The 15,455-nt window shown below is 41.5% G+C and overlaps 1 protein-coding gene across 1 annotated transcript in view; it reads right to left on the minus strand.

The window, feature by feature from the left end:
* Window positions 1-12,103, minus strand: part of SYTL4 (synaptotagmin like 4) — a 70,017-nt gene extending 57,914 nt beyond the window's left edge. Inside the window, exon 1 of the mRNA XM_082609888.1 lies at window positions 11,957-12,103. The gene's annotated coding sequence lies outside the window, so the exon portion shown is untranslated. The remainder of the gene's footprint in view (window positions 1-11,956) is intronic.
* Window positions 12,104-15,455: the final 3,352 nt, after the last annotated feature.

The following is a 15,455-nucleotide window of genomic DNA, read 5'->3' on the forward strand; positions in this document are numbered from 1 at the left end:
ACGCAGTCGCCTTAAATGAGAAATCACGATGGTTCATGACTAATCCAGCCCATGTTCACACATAACTGTGATTTCATGCATTTGGTTTCTTTTTTAATTTTAGGGATGCTGTGATCTAGCTATGGCCACAGAAACCTTAAACACAGTGAAATAACCTGTAGTTGAACTTAAATTGAACTATATATGTGGCAGATAATTTTAAGGTGTTATTTAAGGTCTGTAAGACATAAAATAAATGCTAATTTCTTTCAAATAAAACATTAATAAATGTATACATGAGTATATGTACACAAAAGAGTAGGTAAAAATTGGAGAATATAAAATAAAGATAAAATGTTAACATACAAGCTCTCTTTCCCTCCTAAGCTGCTTAACCATAATTACTTTACACATTACATCAAATCCCTAGAACAAGGTTAGTACATGTATTATCAACATCTGGTCTACAGCTAGAAGCAATGTCCTAATATTAAAAAAAAATACTGAAGTATAAAAAATTTTAAACTGCCAAAATGTTCAAATTGCATGTATTATATATTTGTTTTGTCTTCAATTCTGACATAGCATATAAAAGTACCTTTAAAAGTTCTAAGCGGGGAGGATATATGAATTTTTGTAATTCCGTTAATATAACTTACAATAAATCAAGGCACTCAAAATGTCTAGGTGGACTTTCCTAGCCCCTCATGCATAAACATGTGACCTTAGTATTACACATTCAGTAATCAGCATATCAATGAGGATGCCCTTTTATTTTATAAAAATTAATAATCTCTCCCACTAGATAATAAATTGTATGAGAGAAGGGACTTTGTTTTGTTCACTTCGGTACCCTTCAGTGCCAAGACTGCTGTCTTGCACATAGTATGCACACAATAAATATTTGTTGAATGAATGAGCTGGCATCAAAAATACTATATATCGGGCTTCCCTGGTGGCACAGTGGTTGAGAGTCCGCCTGCCGATGCAGGGGACACGGGTTCATGCCCCGGTCCGGGAAGATCCCACATGCCACAGAGTGGCTGGGCCCGTGAGCTGTGGCCTCTGAGCCTGTGCTCCTCAACGGGAGAGGCCAAAACAGTGAGAGGCCCGCATACCGCAAAAAAAAACCCCAAAAAACTATATAGCATATTCAGCCACACCCAAGAACTTACCACCCAGGACTTCTCCACATTTGATATCATTAATTCAAATACCCCACTCTTAACTACAATCCCCTGTCCTTCTGGCCTGTTCACTCAATGACCTCCCCCAGCTGTACACCAGTTCTCAGACCTCATGGCCGGGAGGTAGTCCTCCATAGACCTTTCACTCCCGCCCTGTCAGCTCCTTCCTGTCTTCACTTCCTTTCCTAGACAGTATGGATACTATTGTTTCAACTGCACTCTTGTCAATATCCTCAATAACCCATTTGCATCGCAAATATCTAATAAAAACGTAACCCTAGAAGAGCCCAACTGTTGTGCGTTATGCCTGCACTGGGACTACTGATATCTACTGGAGAAAATAATCACAATCTGGTAGATTATGATCAGTATGAATTCTTGGTCGTCAAGCTCACTTCAACACTGCCTGACACTCCAGCTATGCTTCCCTAGTCCTAGCTTGCTCTCCTGCTTACCACAATATTTCAAACCTTCCTCAAGCACCTCAAAACTCCAACCCAAACCCTGCTCTACTTCAACCCCTGCTCTAAGAGGATGACCTTTCCTCTTCTATCATAGGGAAATATAAACGCTCTCAGACAAGTTCCTGCAACCAAATCTATAAACCTATTTTCATCTATATCTGTTCACTTTTTGTTCTTCCCAACTGTAATGTCCTTCCTCTTGTTAAAGGGTAATCTCTCCATTTCATTCTGGATCCTCTCGCATCTGGCATGAGGACTTTACTCGGTAAGGACTTTGCTCTATCAATTACCTCTTCCTTCCCATCAGCCTTTAAAGACATCTAAGTCCTCCTAAATTTAAAAAAAAAGAAGAAAAGAAAAAATTTCTCTGGATCTCAACCCTTCCCCTACTACCACCCTTTCTTTGCTCTTCAGAGCCAAATTTCTCTAAGGAATTGTCCATATCCACTGCCTCCACTTCCTCATATCCCCAAACATTTCTCAGCCCACCAAAGTCTAGCATTCTTCCCCCCACTCCCCTGAAATTGCTCTAAGGTCAACAAGAACCTCCTAAATCCAATGGACAGTAGTCAGTTTTTATTGTCGTAGACCTCTCTGAATCTTTAGCAACACTGACCATTTTTCAATGGAGCCATTCCATTTTGAAAAACTTCTCCTATTGATATTCAAGTAGATGCACAAACATATATCATAAGGATGCTCAATGTTTAAACCAGCAAAAAAATTATACAATTTAAGCATCAATAAGAAACTGATTAAATAAACTATGGTACATACATATAATGGAATACTATGTCACTGTTAAAAAGAAAGAGGTAGGGGCTTCCCTGGTGGCGCAGCGGTTGAGAGTCCGCCTGCCAATGCAGGGGATGAGGGTTCGTGCCCCGGTCCAGGAAGATCCCACATGCCGCGGAGTGGCTGGGCCCGTGAGTCATGGCCACTGAGCCTGCACGTCCGGAGCCTGTGCTCTGACACGGGAGAGGCCACAACAGTGAGAGGCCCACGTACCGCAAAAAAAAAAAAAAAAAAAAAAAAAAAAAGAGGTAGAAGACTTCCCTGGCAGTCCAGTGGTTAAGACCCCAAGCTTACACTGCAGCACTGCAGCAGGCATGGGTTTGATCCCTGGTTGGGGAACTAAGATCCTGCATGCTGGAGGTAGTTATATATATATTGACATTGAAAGCATGCCACAAATATTAAATAAAAAAATACACTGCAAAACATATATAACTATAATTCCATTTGTATTTTGTAACATAATTGCAGACAGGATGGATGGATGGATGAATAGATGAATGGAAAGAAGAAAAGAAATATTTCATATGGGCATGGAAAATGTCTGAAAGGGGATACAAATTTAATATTGTTACCCCTGGTGAATGGGATGCAGAGAAGAGAATGGAAGACTTATATGTTATCTTTTATTGGGTCAAGAAATAAAAATGTAGTCAGATCCCTAAGCACACCAACATTTCCAAAGTAGGTAAGAAAGAAGTTCAAAGGAGATCAAAAGGGAATGGCCAGAGAGACTGGGTAAGATATGTTTTAGTGTTCCAGAGATAAGGGAGGAGAGAGCGAAAGGTGGTTAATGGTTTCAAACATGGAAAAATAAAAAGAAGAGGTAAAAAATAAGAAGAGGTAAGTGTCCAATAAACAAAGAGCATGAACAGATAATTCTTGAAGGAGGGAGATCAAATGGCCACTAGATGTAAAAAAGAAACAGTTTCACTCTTACTGGTAATAAAGATTTTTTTATCCTTGCCTATCAATTAAGCAAAATTTTAAAGACAATATTTAATTTTAAAAGGGAAGATGTAAGAAGTACTCACATACTTTGTTGGCAAATGCAAATCAGTTTTGAACTAATAAGGACCTACTGTATAGCACAGGGAACTCTACTCAATATTCTGTAATAACCTATATGGGAAAAGAACCTTAAAAAGAGTGGATATTTGTAAATGTATAACTGATTAACTTTGCTGTACAGTAGAAACACAACATTTCAAATCAACTATATGCCAATAAAAATTAAAATAAATAAATAAATTTAAATTTGATTTCTAAAAAGCCGAACTTCAACTTCTCAAAATTGCGATTAAATCACTGATTATATATTATGTTTTTTTTTAACACATACCTCCCCTGCTGAAATAAGTTCTACCAAAAAAAAGGCCATCGTCTACCTTCTTCTCCACTATATCTCAAGCACCTAGCCTAGAAACTGGCACATTGTTGGCTCTCAGTAAATCAACCCATACTTTCTGAGAAATTACAAACAATAGTTTAAAGACACTGATACTAAAGCTATTCTGATGCCTGAGTTGACAGAAATACAAACAAGAAACAGTGTAGAAGTCATGGAAATTTTCCATCTCTTACGAATTACTCAAGTTCATGGTAGGTTTAGATAGACACAGATATAAAAGCCACAGTAGTCCGTCATTTCAACTATTCTGGCAGCACTGTCCAGTCTCCTACCCTCTTATATCTCTGTCACAGCACCCAGAAAAATCCCCCAAACTAGATTGACTCCACTCTGTTTCTACACCTGGGCTGATGAGTGCTGTTGGAGAGAATGGATACAGGGTTCTGTGACTTGGGGAGAGACAAACTCAAGTTATCCAAGCCTTTCTAGGCTCACTATGATGTGGCAATCTGGATGGTTTGCCTCTAAAGAGCTCCTCTATTCATCCCTCTCAAATGCTGTTCCAACCCCTCACTGCTCTCATCAGTTGGGACCTCCCACAAAATCCTGTCCTTCCATAGCTCCTTCCTCCTCCACAGCTTCACCAATCCTGCCCTCTTTACCTCCTGTCTCGATGGAAGAGCTACCTCCCTTTCTCTAAACCCGTCTTTTCACTCTGAAGTCCCCACCCTTCTGCTTCCTCAGCGACCTTGCATGGATCAGGCTCTGTGCCATCTACACATAAATAGGCTCATCTCTCTCCTATATTTAAAAGGGAACGAAATTAACATTTTCTTCTCCCCTGTGCCCCACTGTCTATAGGAAACACTGTCCTTCCTATCATAGCCAAGCCTCTTCCAAATGTATATTGTATTCCTTATCAGTCCCTCTAAGTGCTCTCTCCCCAACCCTCTACAATCTGCCTCTCTCCTCCTACTGCACTGATGTCATCACTGAGATCCTAATTGCCAAATCTAATGAGCATGTTTTTTAAATGTTTTATAGTATGTTTTATCTGATTACGAGAGGGGTACACATCATGAACAAAGTTACGACATACGGCAGACTAAAGAGAAAAAAAAATTTGTACTGTATAGTAGGCAATGGTTAAATATCCCTAATAAATATAGTGTTCTTATAAACAAATGAAATATATAACCCAAAAGAAAAATGTGCAAAGGATATTAAGGAGCAAGTCTCAGGAAAAATACAAATAGCTAACACACATGAAGATACTCAGCCTTACCAGTGACCAGATAAATAAAAGTTAAATCAGTTAGATACTATTTTTCACCTATCAGATTGGCAAAAATTAAAGACTGTCCATTCAAGGGCATGAGGAAAAGCACTCTCAATGGTGAGGCTGTAAATCCTCTTGGATGACACTTTCGTGATGCCTATTCACATTTTTTGAATGTGCATATCCTTTGACCCAACAATTTTTCTACTAGAAAGCTATCCCACAGAAATATTTCTGTGTGTCTATCTAGATCTACATACATCATTGAGTATTGTGCAAAGATGCTTATTGCAGCATGTCATGGCTTGGACTAGGGTGACAGAGGAAATGGAGACGTGACAGAATATAATGACATGGGGCTTCCCTTGTGGCGCAGTGGTTAAGAATCCTCCTGGCAATGCAGGGGATACGGGTTCAAGCCCGGGTCTGGGAAGATCCCACATGTTGTGGAGCAACTGAGCCCATGTGCCACAAGTACTGAGCCTGTGCTCTAGAGCCCATGAGCCACTACTGAGGCCACGTGCCACAACTATTGAAGCCCGCACGCCAAGAGCCCGTGCTCCGCAACAAGCCACCACAATGAGAAGCCCATGCACCACAGCAAAAAGTAGCCCCCTCTTGCCACAACTAGAGAAAGCCCGCACACAGCAACAAAGACCCAATGCAGCCAAAAATAAATAAAATATTTTTTAATTAAAAAAAAGAATATAATGACATGGTTGGAAGTTCAGGTCAACAGGACTTACTGATGAATTGGGTGTGGGGAGGGGAGTGAAAGACAGGAATCAAGGGTGAACATAGGTTCTTGGTTTGAGCAACTGAATAGATGATGGTGCCATTTTATTGAGATCGGGAAGGCTGAGGGAAGGGGCTAGGGATTTGAGACGACTCAAGAGTCCTGTTTTGGAAACAAAATCGTGGACATAGAGAACAGACTACTGGTTGCCAAGGGGGAGGCAGTTGGGGAAGGGATGGATTAGGAGTTTGGGTTTAGCAGATGCAAAGTGGTAAATAGAGGATGGCTAAACAACAAGGTCCTACTATATAGCACAGAGAACTATATTCAATTATCCTATGATAAATCATAATGGAAAAGAATATTAAAAAAAAAAGAATGTATATGGAATTCCTTGGTGGTCCAGTGGTTTGGACTCTACACTTTCACTGCTGAGAGCGTGGGTTCAATCCCTGGTCGGGGAACTAAGATACTGCAAGCCCCATGGTGTGGCAAAAAACATGTGTGTGTGTATATATATGTGTATGTATGTATGTAAGTACATATATATATATATATATATATACACACACACATACATACACATATATATATAATTGAATCACTTTGCTATACAGCAGAAATAAATACAACACTGTAAATCAACTATACTTCAATTTAAAAAAAGAAAGAAAAAAAAAGAGTCCTGTTTTGGCCAAGTTATGTTTGAGATGTCTATGATATTCAAGTAGGAATGCTGAATAGGCCATCGGATATATGAGGCTGTAGCTTAGAAGAAAGCCTTGGGACAGAGACATAACTTTGGGAATGATGAGTGTACAGACAGATGGCATTTAAAGCCATGGGGCTAAGACACTATAAAACTCTTAAAGGAAAACACAGGCAGAACACCCTATGACATAAATCACAGCAAGATCCTTTTTGACCCACCTCCTAGAGAAATGGAAATAAAAATAAACAAATTTGGACCTAATGAAACTTAAAAGCTTTTGCACAGGAAAGGAAACCATAAACAAGATGAAAAGACAACCCTCAGAATGGGAGAAAATATTTGCAAATGAAGCAACTGACAAAGGATTAACCTCCAAAATTTACAAGCAGCTCATGCAACTCAATATCAGAAAAACAAATAATCCAATCCAAAAATGGGCAGAAGACCTAAATAGACATTTCTCCAAAGAAGATATACAGATTGCCAGCAAACACATGAAAGAATGTTCAACATCACTAATCATTAGAGAAATGCAAATCAAAACTACAATGAGGTATCACCTCACACCGGTCAGAATGGCCATCATCAAAAAATCTACAAACAGTAAATGCTGGAGAGGGTGTGGAGAAAAGAGAACACTCTTGCACTGCTGGTGGGAATGTGAATTGGTACAGCCACTATGGAGAACAGTATGGAGTTTCCTTAAAAAATCTAAAGATAGAACTACCATATGACCCAGCAATCCCACTACTGGGCATATACCCTGAGAAAACCATAATTCACAAAGAGTCATGCACCACAATGTTCATTGCAGCTCTACTTACAATAGCCAGGACATGAAAGCAACCTAAGTGTCCATCAACAGATGAATAGATAAAGATGTGGCACATATACACAATGGAATATTACTCAGCCATAAAAAGAAACGAAATTGAGTTATTTGTAGTGAGGTGGATGGGCCTAGAGTCTGTCATACAGAGTGAAGTAAGTCAGAAAGAGAAAAACAAATACCGTATGCTAACACATATATATGGAATCTTAAAAAAAAAAAGGTTCTGAAGAACCTAGGGGCAGGACAGGAATAAAGACACAGATGTAGAGAATGGACTTGAGGACACTGGGAGGGGGAAGGGTAAGCTGGGACGAAGTGAGAGAGTGGCATGGACTTATAAATACTACCAAATGTAAAATAGCTAGTGGGAAGCAGCCACATAGCACAGGGAGATCAGCTCCTGCTTTGTGAACACCTAGAGGGGTGGGATAGGGAGGGTAGGAGGGAGATGCAAGAGGGAGGAGATATGGGGATATATGTATATGTATAGCTGATTCACTTTGTTATAAAGCGGAAACTAACACACCATTGTAAAGCAATTATACTCCAATAAAGATGTTAAAAAAATTAAAAAAGAAAATAAAGCCATGCGGCTGGATGAATGCATCTAGAAAGATTCTGGATAGAGAAAAGTCAATGGACTGAGCTCTGGGTCACTCCCCTGTCCAGAGGTTGGGGAGATAAACTGAGTAGAAGAGGAGGCTGGGTAGAAGTTTTTTGTACAAACTTCAGTTTCAGAGAAGTTACCATACATCAAATGGTGGAAAATCACATATTTACCACTGTACCACTGTCCAACTCCTTCCAAGCCTGTCTTTTAAAAGATTCTAGCCTTATTTTTCTTTCTGAATATTTCAAAGCATTTAAATAGAACAGTACTCTTTTTTTTTTCTTTTCTGTTACACAGTGGTTTCCTCACATTGTATAATTCTCCTAGGATAAAACTCGTCAAGTACTACACCAGTAGTAATCAGCAATGGCTTTTCCATAAAGTTCATAATCTCATAACTTCCTCATGCCTAAAAGGCTGAGTGACTTGAGGCCAGAAGCTTAATTTGGTTGGCATCTTTTATTCGTTTGGGCTGTTCACTTCCCTATCACACAGGAACTTTCTCCAGCTTCTTATGAGCTCACTGAACAAACGCCTCAAGACATCTGACAAGCCATACTCCCTCTTCTCAGTGCAACCCCCCTTCCTCCCCACAAGAAGTACAGCATCTTCACATTTCCACTTTAAACTTTAGAAGTTTCCATCCAGAGACTCATGCCTTGAAAAGAAAGGAAGTACTTCCAACTAGGTCAAAGTTGCCATCAGGCATGCACTCTCACAGCAAAGCTGTGTGAGAACTGGGCCTGGGGCAGACTGGGGACACTTAGTTTCATGTCCAGGAGAACACAAAAGAGTGCCAATCCCTAGCATGGTAATGTCATTCATTAATTCAATTAACAAATATTAGCTAGCACCTAGGATGTGCCAGGCTCTGTTATGGATGCTGGGGTCCACTGGTGAATAACACAGACGGCAATCCCTGCCCACATGGAACTTCCGTTATGGAGGGCAGAGAGGGACAGACAATAAGAAAGAAAAATGAATAAAATACATAATATATTACATTAGAGTAATAAGGTAGGGAAGGGGCATATAGAATGTTCAGGCATATAGAATGTTCAGGGAAGCTTAAATAGGGTGGTTAAGAACGGCCTCACTAAGGTGACATTTAAGTACAAACTCCGAGCTGTCAGATTTCAAGTGCCTCAAAAAGGTGTCTTCTGTACTTCAATCCCACCATCACCTGACCTCAGGCCCTTGAAGGCATGGTATCCCCAGTTCCTAGCACAAATATTTGTTAATCTCTTGTGCTCAAGACAAAGGGAGCTCTAAGATCTAGACCTTGTACTCAGAGAGGTACCTTCCAGGTGGAAAACCAACTGAGAGAGGTGTTAAGGAATTTTCCTGAGGTGTAAACAAAGTGCTTTAGGACACAGAATAACTGGTAAGTCTGCTTAGGGGAAGGAACTGTGTGTTCAGTAAGGCTGTCCCAAAGGAGGTGACTTTAGCGCTAAATCTTGAGATGAATATGAATTAATGGCAGGAGAGTGGTCATGGGTGGGAAAGTCTCTCTTCAGGGGAAAAAAAAAAGGAGTAACTTGAGCAAAGACCCAGAGATGGAATCAGAAAGGACATTTTCTTGTGGACTGTCCCTCCCTAAGGTACTCCATCCATCCCACGATAAAACAAGCACACACTCACCCTCAGGCTCTCTGGCCTGGCTGTTGGGAAATCCTTATCCCTTTCCACACCCTCATTTCTCCCCTAGCCAGCAGGAAAGGAAAAAGTTGAGTCAGGCACACATCCCTAGAATCCAGGGTCACCCTCTCTAACTTCAAGACAATTCCTTCTGAGTTGAGATCCCCAAAGGTTTCATTCAATTAGGTACACCCAGGGGTGTGTACTTATAGTGGCAACGTGGCAACCAGCCTCACGTTGGAAGTGAAGTGGGTAAGACATCAGTGAGGTAAGTGGTCCAAAGTCTCTGCAGTGCCTCTGAGGTGGAGTCAAGGACCAAAACTTAGGCTTCAGCTTGGAAGGGAAATTTTTAATCACTTAGTCCTCACCTGTGAGCTATTTAGTGTTCCTAACATCCAAGACAGCAGAGGTGGTGTGATAGGGGATAAGAACACAGTTTGGCAGTCAGATGACCCAACTCTGCCTCTCATTAGTTGGGTGATTTGAGACAAAGCACTTAAACTCTCAGAGTCTCCCTTTCATCATAGCGTGCTTATAATTGTAGTGCCTAGCACATACACTTATCATTAGGATTATGTGAGATAATTATGTAAAGAATTTATCACAGTCCCTGGCTCAATGAATACTAACAACCATGATTAGTAGCAGCCTTTAAGGGGAAAAGCTCAGAGAGTATCAACCAGAATGCCACAGGGAGGAATTGGGACATCGGGATTGACATATATACACTATTGATACCATGTATAAAATAGACAACTGATGGGAACCTACTGTATAGCACAGGGAACTCTATTTAATGCACTGTGGGGTCCTAAATGGGAGGGAAATCCAAAAGGGAGGGGATATATATATGTATATGTACGGCTGATTCATGTTGCTGTGCAGTAGAAGCTAACACAACATTGTAAAGCAACTATACTCCAATAAAAATTAATTAAAAATAATAATAAACAATGTTTTTTTAAAAAAAATCAGAATGCCACATACACTCACAGACCAATTATCCCTGAACAGGCCTCCAAACTTCATTTCACTGCTCTAGCCTAGCGAGAGGCACCTGAAATTGTGCTACCAGAAATGTTCATCCCCTGCTAGGAAAAGTCTCACAAGCCAAGTCGGTGGTCTTTTTCTAGTAGGATTTCCAGCAGGTGCTTTAAACAAAAACAAAAACACCAACAGCTACAACTACAGCAGAAAACTTCACTAGGGCCTCAACTCTTTGCATTAAACATTGTTCTCTCCACAGACCAGCGGGCAAACACATAAGGTCATTAACACCTTAATATTAATGGATTTATGAGGGGTGGGGATGGGGAGCTGAAAGCAGAAAAGAAGCCAGTTAAAAATAGAAGGTACAAGATGTACTGAAGACTAATTTCTGGCACAAATGTACAAGGCCTAGGATCAACCCTGCCTAAAGCAGTATTCTGGAATGCTAGGTCCTCTGGTCCTGAAGAAGCTGGCAGGCTACTGGGGGAAGAAAACTTTGGTTGATGAGAAACATCACCTGTTCGAGTCACCAAAATTCTCACCAAATGATTTCACCACCAAAAAACCTAACCATTTTATTCAACATTAAGGGCTGGAGGGACATCTTTTCTGCCCCTTTACAAACCATCACCGAAGATGGAAGCGTTCTGTGTCCCTTCTGAGGGCTGTGGGACCCTCCTCCAGAAGGGTACCCCCGCTGCCTGCTGGAAGAAGGATGGCAAGATAAAGCGGCTCAGCTCCAGAGCACACAGCTGGGTCCCCAGCCCAAGCGCAGAGGGTGCCCACCGGGGCAGGGCTCGGGGCCAATCGGCCTCCAGCCTTTTAACCTGCGGCGGATCCAGGGAAGCGGACGCCACGAGGTCAGAGGTCCGGAAAGAGTGCGGGGCCCAGACCCCGCGCGACCGCCGGGCGCTGCTAGAGACACCCCCGAAAAGATGACTCGACGCCCCGAAGGGCGCAGTTCCCGCTAGGAGCTCGGCCCCACCCCCGCCCCCAGGGCCAGCTCCCGGGAGGGGCCCCGGGCTCCGGAGGGCGGGAAAAGTCGGCCACTCTGGAGGAAGCAGAGCCCCGAGGGGCACAGCCCGTGGCGGCGACGGATGGGCCGGGGAAATGGCCAGGGGCGGCAGGGAGAAAGAGTGGTGGGGAGGGACCGCCCCAACAGACTGGAGTCAAAGCGTGGGGGGTGCGGTCCGCACAGGCGGACGGAGAGAGGGAACAGGGGGTCAGCTAGGGACAAGGAGAGACTGGGAGAGCGGAAGGGGGTAGGGAAGCGCGCAGGTCCCCGAGATGGGGGTGGGGGCGCTTAGGCAGCGAAAAGGTGCTGGGGGCCCAGGAGGCGTCCCGGACCGAGGGCGGAGGGGCGGTCGCGGGCCACAGACCTACCTGTCACCTGCAACAGGTGCCGCGAGAAGGCGAGACGTCCCAGTACCGGATTCAGGGGAGGGTCTCCGAGTCCGGGAAGACTGCAACCCCACTCTGGCGGCTGGCCCTTCTTACCCTCCCGAGAGGCGGAAAAAGCTGCAACTTTCCCTGGAGCGGGGGAGGAGCTGGACTCTTAAAGGGGCCGCACAGCGCTCCGGGCTCCTTGGTAGGGGGCTGCGCCTACCAAAGGGGAGCTCTGAGAGCCAAAGCCTTAAGGCACTGGAGGGATGCCGGCCCCGGTTAGCAAAGGGTGCTTGAAGACTGTCGATAGCAGTCTAAGACTAGACCTGGGTTCCATTGGTGGTCACTCTCTCAGACGATACATCATCTTTCTCTTCCGCTCAGCCTGAGCCAAAAGTTGTCAACTTGTTGTGTACTTCTAAGAAGATGAAGGCTCTAGACCGTATAATTTGGGGAGATAATGATACTATTCTGATCCTTTGACTTTCAGCTTTTTATAGCAAATAAAACTGTCTGTCTAAAATAGAAACGTTTTGGGGAAAGGACATAGACTAAATTCACACATGGACACAACTGGTTAAACTCACTGGTAATCAAAGAAGAGCAAATTAGAACCATAATGCAACTCTTTGGCAAAGGTTTTGTTTGTTTGTTTCTATAACACTTAATGAAGACAAAGTGTTCAAACAAGCTCTTTCATAATTGCTAGTAGGAGTGTATGTTGGTTTAAAACCCTTTTAGAAAGCATGTGAGCAATATATATCAATAGACTTTAAAATGTTTATATTTACCCAGTAATTACAGATTCCTCTCCCCCCTCTCCCTCCCTCCCTCTCTCTCTCTCTCCATTCTTCTCATCAGCCATTAACCACGCTCAAGTCCCTCTCATCTGTCATAAGCAATTAAACATGCTCAAGTCTCTGCCATCTTAAAAAAAAAATCCTACCTACACACTAGGTACCTCTCCAGCTCCTCTTTATGGGCAATTTCTATTCCCTTACTTCTTACTCAGCGATTTGGCTTCCTTCCCCCAACACTCCACTGAAACTGTGCTCAACAATATACCCAACCAATGACCTCCGTGTCAAAAAAGCTATATTAAATAAATAAATAGGGCATTTTCCCTTTTTATCTTCCTTGACTTCTCCCCTACATTTAACGCTGTAAACCATTTCCTCCTCCTTGAAAGTCTTCCTGTGGCATCTATGATGCCATACTCTTTTGCTTTTCCTCCTATCCCTTTGCCCTCTCCTCAGTCTCCTTTGTATATTCCACTTCTGCTATCTAACCTCTGAAAGCCAGACATTCTTAGGACTATGCTACATATACTGTTTCCCTAAATGATCTTTCACTCACTTGGCATGAATTACACCATCTATATGGCCACAACTGTAATTTTATAGTTCTATCCAGACCTCTTCACTGAGCTCTGCTTTCTTGGCAACTCCACTTGGACGTCTCAAACTCAACACATCCAGTCAAATATTTTCTCTTAAATTTGCTCCTCCTCCAGTATTTCTTATCTCAGTAGGTGACAACATGCCACCCAAGGCAAAAATTTTGCACCTAGCATACTGCCTGGCATATAGTAAGTCCTCACTAATATTTGTATAGTGAACGAATGAATGTTTCCTAAGGAAACAGAAATATACACAAACTTTTTGTACAATGATGTTAATCACAGTATTACTTAGAATAATAAAATACTAGGAAAAAAAACCCTAATGGTTCAATGGTTAAATAAATTATAGTACAGTCATAATATAATATTATCTAGACAATAAAATGATATTTACACATAGTTCATAATGACAGGAAAATGCTTATGCTTCAGTATTAATTGAAAGTAAGATACATTAATATAAAATATGATCACAACAATTAGTGGATATGAATAGATATGCGTGGAAAAAAGGCTAAAAAGAAATATGGAAAATATTAACAGTGGCTATCTCTAGGTGGTGAAACTAAATGAAGTTTTTGTTTTCCTCCTACTTTTTTGTATTTTTCAACTTTCTTATAATAAGCAAGTATGGCTTTGATAATATAGATTTTTTGGAAAATCTTAAAGGGGAAAGAAAAAAAAATTAATTCTAACAGATAAAACAGTAAAATTCAGCCTCCCAGCTCTCCCCACAGTTTTCTTCCATACTTTAGCCCTTCAGTACCCCACCCACAGCCTGAAGTGTGAAGAAGCCACTTCAAAAAGGAAATCCTTTTGTTCTGTCTAGCTTTGCCAGCTCAGCCCTCAGGGCCCCTCTGCTTAGCTCTGGGCTTTGAATGTGTTCACCTCCTTAACCAGGCCTGTGGGAACTCAGACCAAGCACTTTTCTGCTCCTTCTTTGCAGGTTGTCCTTGGTGGAGCTGGAAACACCCTCAGCCAGAAGGGACTTCAGAAAATATTTAGTCCAATCCCCTTATTCCTCAGCAAAACTTCCAGATATTATTTTGTTTTTACTTCTTTCTACATGTGCAGTTTCTAACTCTCCAAGGTCTAGCTCGTTAAGGAGAATGTGAGGATCTGACTCCTTTACTGTAAGACAGTCTCACTGAACCAGCTACAAATACAGAGACAAACATAAACGATGAACCAAAACAAAGTTAGCCAGTGGCCTGTTTATACAGATTCTGTGCTTTGCAAACTGCTGTCAATTTCTGTTTGATCCTCCTTATTTGCCACGAGGATACTGTGCTCTAATTCTTATGCCAAATATTGTGAGGGGTCCAATGCAAGCAAACTCAGACACTAACCCACTGCAACAATGTCAACAGGAACTTATGATTATCCTGTGTAGAGTATGTAAGCTCCTGTCCCATAGTGAATGACGGATTCAATGAGTTGTTTCATTTTACCATGTTGAGGAAGTTCTGGCTGGTGCTAACTAATAAGATGGAGATTTTCCTCAGCCTTGGGTAACAGGATGCCTCTGTATTGAGCAAGTACTCTCTTTTAAAAGTATTAAATATTTCAACTATCACATTTTGAGTGATGTAAGACTAACCTATATAAAAATTTCTATCACAGGAAGGGATATCCCTGGCAGTCCAGTGGTTAGGACTCTGAGTGTCCACTGCAGGGGGCACGGGTTCAATCCCTGGTCTGGGTACTAAGATCCTGCATGCCTTGCAGTGCGGCCAAAAAAATAAATTAATTTTTAAAAAATTTAATTAAAAAATAAATAAATAAATAAAATTCTCTATCGTAAGAATATAAATTATCTCAGTTAATCTATGTACTTTTATGTAATTCCAGTCACAACTCTAAATTTTCTAGGACTAAGATGAGAACTGAGTAATTCCAAATAACATTTGGAATAATTAACAGTAAAGAATAGACGATACATTTTTATGAATAAAGGATAAGGGAAGACATTCTATCAGATTGTAAAGACAATTCAATGGAGAAAGTCTTTTAAAAATGATGCTGGAACAAGAAAACATTTTTTTTTCCATATGAAAAAAATGAATCTGTACTTATACCTCACACTGTATACAGAAC

This window comes from Mesoplodon mirus (genome assembly GCF_964341445.2).
Source record: "Mesoplodon mirus genome assembly, chromosome: X".
Taxonomy (NCBI): Eukaryota; Metazoa; Chordata; class Mammalia; order Artiodactyla; family Ziphiidae; genus Mesoplodon; species Mesoplodon mirus.